Genomic DNA, 6,334 nt, shown 5'->3' on the forward strand with positions numbered 1-6,334 from the left:
ATTTGCTGTGTGTGTTTCTATAGGATTTTCTTTTATTTTGGTTCCATTTTTCTGTCGTGATGAGAATTGTTATTGAAAAGAGTGTTCTTTGTTTTTTTGCTGACACTTGTTTGGCTGTTGGAGGTATCTTGATGTTTTTGGAAGACATTGGTGGGAATTTGACGCTGTTTGTTTTGTCGTTTCATTTAGGAATTGGATTTTAAATATGCAATTATGACTCTAACTATATTGAAACAAAAGAAATAGATGTGTAGCAATGGGAATGAGCCAATTTTATTTTTATATATTCGGTCAATTTTTAAAATTTAACATGTAACATAAGTCATTATATGTTACAATAAGTTATTCTAATTTTAATAGAGTATTGTGTATGTTTATAGATATATGAATAGAGAATATAAATGTAAATACAACCCAAACAAAAATACAAATATATAAATGTATTGCAACTATATGCAGATATATAAAAAATTAATATTAAATTGTAAATGTAAAATAACATAAATTGATACAATATATAATACAAGTAATACTGCATATTATATTTTATGAAAATATATTTTATTTTATGAAAAATATTATCGGAAATGGATATAAAATAGATATAAATACGGATGTGATATATCTATCTATCTATATCTATCATTTGTTGTATATTATGATAAATATTAATATAAAGAAATATTTAGGTAGTTTAAAATAATGGATGGTTTTGTTTTTTCTTTGCCAAAGCAGGGGTTTTCGTGTAAAAATTACAAATACAAATAATATAAAGGTAGAAATATAAGTATAGAAATATATCATAAACACATTAAAGATTTATATAAAAATTAGAAATATAAGGAAAAATAAGTTGTAGCAGTAGATATGGTAAATAATTTAAAAAATATTTCCCGTATATTTTTTGAATAAGGTGCATATTATATATAGTTATTAATATAATGCATCAATATAAACGATAAATATATATAAAATATCAACTATCTGTAAGAAGGAATAAAAGCTCTATGTCACGTGCAGCAGTAGAAAATTTCAGGCTCCCAGGGAATAAATAGTTTTCTTTAAATCATTTTCGTTTTGGATTTTTTTTTTTTTTACTCTCGGGTAGCCTGAAAGTTTCTACTGCTGCTTTTTTATTCTAAAGGTGGAAAGGTAAACCAAGATTAGAAATACAAGAAAGGGGAAGGGGAAGGGGAAGGGGAAGGGGAAGGGGAAGGGGAAGGGGAAGGGAAAGGGAAAGGGAAAGGGAAAGGGAAAGGGAAAGGGAAAGGGAAAGGAAAGGAAAGGAAAGGAAAGGAAAGGGGAAGGAAAGGAAAGGGGAAGGGAAGGGGAAGGGAAGTGGTGAAAAACAGAGTGAAAAAAGTAAAAAGAGTTGGAGGGAAAAAGAGAGGGCATTGGAGAGGAGCGGTGCTGCCTCAGGTCCTTCCCAGCCCTGGGGCGAAGGACCTGTTTGATGCCCAGGAGGGACTGCAGCTCCCGGTGGCGGGGGACGGAGCGGTGGCTGTCAGCCCGAGACTACAACTCCCGGCAGGCCATGCTGCTGGCGCGGCGTGTGACGCAACGGCTGACGCGGCACATGAGTGGCTGGCGTGCCAGGCGGCCGCGCGGGGCTGTGCGCGCGCAGCTGCCGGCGCCTCTCCCGCGCGGGACAGCGACGCTGGAGGGGCGCAGCCTCCGTCTGGCCGCCCGCCCGGAGCTGAGCAGCGCGGAAGGAGCGTCCGCCCGGTTCCTCGGCCGCACTCAGCGGTGCCGGGGGCGGGGGCGCTGCCGCCCGCCGATGGCGGAGGGCGAGGCGGTGCTTTGCTGCCGCGGGCCGGGAGCTGCGGGAGCCGCCCCGGGCGAGCGGCGCCGGGCGCTGCCGCGGTCCCGGTGGGGCGGCCGCCCTCGGGCTGGCGGAGGCGCCGGAGGAGCCCCCGAGCTGCAGCCGTCTCCCTCGGGCTGCTGCCGGTGCTGCGGGCGGAGGCGGCTCCGCCGCGTGTTGGGCGCTGCGAGCAGGGAGCGCTGCGGTATCGCCGGCATGACGGGGTTGCTGCCTGCGTTAGTGCTCGTGGCTCTTTGTGCCGTGACAGCGGATGGAGCGGCGCTGAGCGGTAAAGCCAGAGATGGCCGGGAGAATGCCCAGCGCAGGGAGCGGGCGGGCTGTATGCTTCGGATGGCACAGGTGCGAGCTGCAAAGTCACTCCCCCTTCCGCCCCTGCCCTCCCGAGCCCCAGGGAAAATGCTTTCCAGCATTGTCGAGCTTCTGAAAGACAAAACTTGTGATCTGACACTTGCATCCAGAAAAGGTTTCTGTCTAGATTAGCAAATGCCTCAATTGTTCTTGGTTACATCCCATGACCGGTTTTAGGCAGCGACTTTATAATGCTTTTAGGATTTTCTTGTACAATGGTGAGAAAATAGGCAGGTCTGATAGTGGTTTCACTTTTTGTTCTACTTCACGTTCCGTAAGATTCTTTTATGCAAGCACTTGTTTTAAAATTCTACTGTAAGCGTTTATGGTTCACTTTTTTTTTCTTTGCAGCACCCGTGACTTTTTTTTCCCTCTAAATCAGGAGTAAATATAGCTGAGTAAAATTACCTTGATTTTCTTCCTTCTTTTTTAACTGAATTGTTTTTATTAAAAATCCTATTTGAATATGTAGAAAAAGTGGGGATGTCTTGTAATATATCGTAGCTTTTCTTGTTTACAGGATACTCAGAAAATATGTCTCCCTTAGAGTCCCACAGAAACGTTCTCAGTGCGATCTCTATCAAGGTATGTATTTACAAGTAAGTGGTCTCTTTAGATATTGGCCTGTGAATTACCTTTTCCTGTAATACAGAGCTTGCGTTCTGTGGGTTATGATAAAGCTGTAAAACATGTCAAAATGGTTTTGCAAGTCTGAATCGTTGAAGGCAGCAAGAAGTGGATTTAGAGCCTGTTCTTGAGCAGACAAAGGGAAAAAGTGTGGCTTTGATGCTGAACTTGTCATTTTTCATTTGACTTGTCTTGCATTATTTAAGAGTAGAGAGAACTAGAAAAAGAGAGAAATCGAATTGGTTCTTGAGCACTCCTCAAATGCTCACCATGATCCAGTGTAGAGCCGAAGGGAAGGGTGATGGAACAGAGCTCTGTGCTTTAGAAGGAAATAAATTTAAAGCTGACCTCCGCACAGAGTCTCACTAACTTCTGTGGTTTTAAAATACAAGATAAGTTTAGGAAGTGTTGGAAGTTAGTGTTTTGGGAAAGAAATGGCAGTTCCACAGAACATTCCATTGAACAGAGGCTCTGGGAACGATTCATGTTGTAAGTGCTGTCACTGCAATCAGTTGGTGGTTCAGCCTTGAAACGTGCACCTGGCCTTCTATAAAGCACTGTTTTGTTTGCCTTTCAGTGCTATGAGTCTTGATCAATTGGAGAAGAGCCCAAGAGAAATTTTTCATCCCTTGATATAAAAGGTAGGAAGTGACTTTTTTGGTTTGGTTCTTTTTCTTTATTATTTTCTGGAAATAAAAGTAATTAAGTATAGGTACTACTGGTTTGTTTCTTCCAGTAGCAGGTGATAATAATAGTAGTAGTACTAGTAAAAATCATAATAGAAATAATAACAATAGTAATGTAATACTACTTAAACTGTCTTTATCCATTGGACTGGCCATTTCAAATCAAAACTTCTAAACACAAATCAAACCATCATCCTTGTAGAATCTTTCACAGCAGCGGGCTAAAGATCCTGGTTTTGTTGACAGCATTTATTGGTTCTGGAAGAACAAGAGGGAAGTACAAGCCTAACTACTTCTAGCTCACAGACCCGTCCAGTGAACCCAGCTTTGTGTTTTGGTGGGCTTGTGATGACTTTGAAATCAATTGCTCATTCCAGTAAAAAAAATTCATGTTTTTTTGAACGTGACAGCAGAAATAACTTTAGGCACCAACTGAATAATAATAGATCACCAGTTTAAGTTAAAAATTCATGCTATACTATCAAAATTTAAAGGTAAATTATTATGTATTAGGTGATGGTATAAAGTGTATGTTCTAATGTGTAATGCAAAGATACATACGTACCTGAAAGTCCTTAGAGGAAACAAATTTTTATGTCTGCTGTTTGATTATTTACCATACGATATTTGGTTTCATTTCCCAGGAATCAGTGAATTTTAACTTTGGAGTCCCCTATGCTAAGGATGCTCAGCTTACAGGTGATGAAATGTTCAGTAATGGTGAGTTTTTCACCTTCTCTTTAATTGCTATGCTGATCTGAATAAGAAAAAAAAAAAACAAAAGCAAGGGAAAAAAAAGGATGGTTTATTATCTTTTACGCTGTTATGTTTGTTTCCTCAGTATTTGCTGCAGCTCTGCTTACCCAAGCTTTGGGTTCCTTCTGTCCCACTGGGAGTTGCCCAATTTGGTTGCATCTGGTGAAATTCACCCTGAGACCTTACAGAACCAGCTCCAACTACATGAGAGCCATTTGCAGTTCTCTCCAGACGCCTGGAGAATGGGCGACGTTTCTGAGGATCCGGCGAGCGTGCTTCTGTCAAAACTCAGTCTGTGAAATTCCTGGGGAAAACCCTTCTGTGTCCTGAAGGGTTCAAACTCTGGTGAGGATCCAGTTATCAGGTGCTCACCTGGATGGTTCCAGCTGCCAAAGGTAACACTTGTACTCTTGCCCTGTAGTTTACATCTATTGTATTTTTGTTATTTTGCAAGATTTTTTGTCTTTGCAAAATACTGTGCATTTCACTCTTTGGAACCTCTCAGATGGTTCTTTGGTGCAGCACCACCCCAGGGGACACTTGGCTGCTGTCCTGAAGGGGTTGGTGGCTAGAATTGTAAATCCTGGAGAGTTTGTGAGTCTTCTGTCCCCAGGGAGGTGTCATGCTTTGTTTACTTTTGTTCTGTTGGTTAGGCGCTGCTTCTCGTTGCAAGTATGAATTTCAAACTGCCCTGTTCTTATTTTAACTGTTTTCCTGGTTCTCTCCGCCCGGCAGGGAAAGACTCTCGTGTCCTTGTCGTCGGGCTCGGTGCTGTCCAAGAAGATACGGGGACTAAAAAAATCATAAGAAGCAAAATACGACTGCAGGGAAAAGAAGCTGGAGAGAACAGAAGGTGATATTGTTATCCTTACCCTGTATTAGAGACATCCGCTGCGCTTTGATGCTGGCAGCTGCCAGGGGCTTGTTAGCTCTTTGTAGGCAGGTGTAGGTGTTCACTTGTAGTTTTTTTCTCTGGACAAGTCAATTCAAACTTTGCTAAGCTTATATTTGCAGATTACTCTCTAGCACAGTCCAGCATGACATTTTTGAATGTTGTAAAAATACCATGTTACTTGGAAATTGCTAATGAAGAGAAGCTTTAGGGGAAGATAAGATTTCAGGGTTGGAAGTTGTGAGAAGAATTTTGTGGGGATGTTAGACTGAAGTAAAGCACACTTGAAGCTGGACTGGCATGCTGGCAGGTCCCCTATTAAACAGTAGTGCTGAGATTAGCCTGGGGGTTGCCCGTTGTTTCTGTAGAAATCAATGTTTCCTGGTCTTCAGAGGGAAGCTGCTTTGAAAAGCTGGAAGGTGCAGCATGCTGACAATCCCCGTGCTTTGGATTAAAAGTAGATTTCAGAAGGGTCCTAAGCTTTTGTCTTTTCCTAGAAGTCGATGTAATCCTATCGAGGAGTTTTTAATTCTGTGTTGCCATGTCATCCATCAGAGCCCTGTTGTACTAATCTTCATACAAGTACAAAACAACAAATCAGACCCTGTCCCAACCACTTAGAGCCCAGAACACGATTTCCTCGGGCTGCCATTTGTGTGCCATCGGTACTCACCGTGGAAGGGAGCTGGGGATTGTTGCAGCTGTTGGGAACGAACTGCTTCTCGTCACACAGAAATGGAATTGGGACGACGCCTCGGCCAGCCCCTCTGTGCCATCGTCTCCTGAATCTGCAGCAGAGCAGTTCCAGTCCATCCGGGCACGTGTAATCCAGTTCCTGATGATCTGAGCACACAGAGCAGCGCTCAGCTGCTGTGGGGGGCTCAGGGAGGGCAGAGTGTGCATTGTCATCTTCCTGAACCTACAGACAAATCAAAGTGAGAAGCCACAGCGTGGAAATCAGTCACATATATGCTAAATAAAACTTGCAGATTTTTTTAAGAATTGTTGTTGCTTGTTCTTTGTTGTGCTTCAGTGCTTAGAAAACCTCCCTTTAAAATCAGTTAAATTCATCAGTTGAACCTTTGTTTGCAGACCTTCACTGAGCAGAATTCATTGCTGACTCAGTGCACGCTGTGCCGGCCTCCCGGGAGTGTGAGGAGCTCATGTGTGCTACTTTTTGCTTTAGGACGCTCTAAGGTATTT

General features: G+C 42.6%; 1 long non-coding RNA gene across 3 annotated transcripts; it reads left to right on the forward strand.

The window, feature by feature from the left end:
• The first annotated feature begins 1,881 nt into the window (after positions 1 to 1,881).
• On the forward strand, positions 1,882 to 6,133 carry LOC134433536 (uncharacterized). 3 transcript variants are annotated; one of them, XR_010031603.1, is made up of 7 exons: positions 1,882 to 2,161; positions 2,691 to 2,755; positions 3,375 to 3,438; positions 4,128 to 4,203; positions 4,325 to 4,634; positions 4,975 to 5,092; positions 5,687 to 6,133. It is a non-coding gene; the product is annotated as an uncharacterized LOC134433536 (long non-coding RNA). The 3 variants fall into 3 exon arrangements; XR_010031604.1 differs by having other exon boundaries at positions 5,753 to 6,133; XR_010031605.1 differs by having other exon boundaries at positions 4,325 to 4,584.
• The last annotated feature ends 201 nt before the right edge of the window (positions 6,134 to 6,334 follow it).

This window comes from Melospiza melodia, unplaced genomic scaffold (genome assembly GCF_035770615.1).
Source record: "Melospiza melodia melodia isolate bMelMel2 unplaced genomic scaffold, bMelMel2.pri scaffold_195, whole genome shotgun sequence".
Lineage (NCBI taxonomy): Eukaryota > Metazoa > Chordata > Aves > Passeriformes > Passerellidae > Melospiza > Melospiza melodia.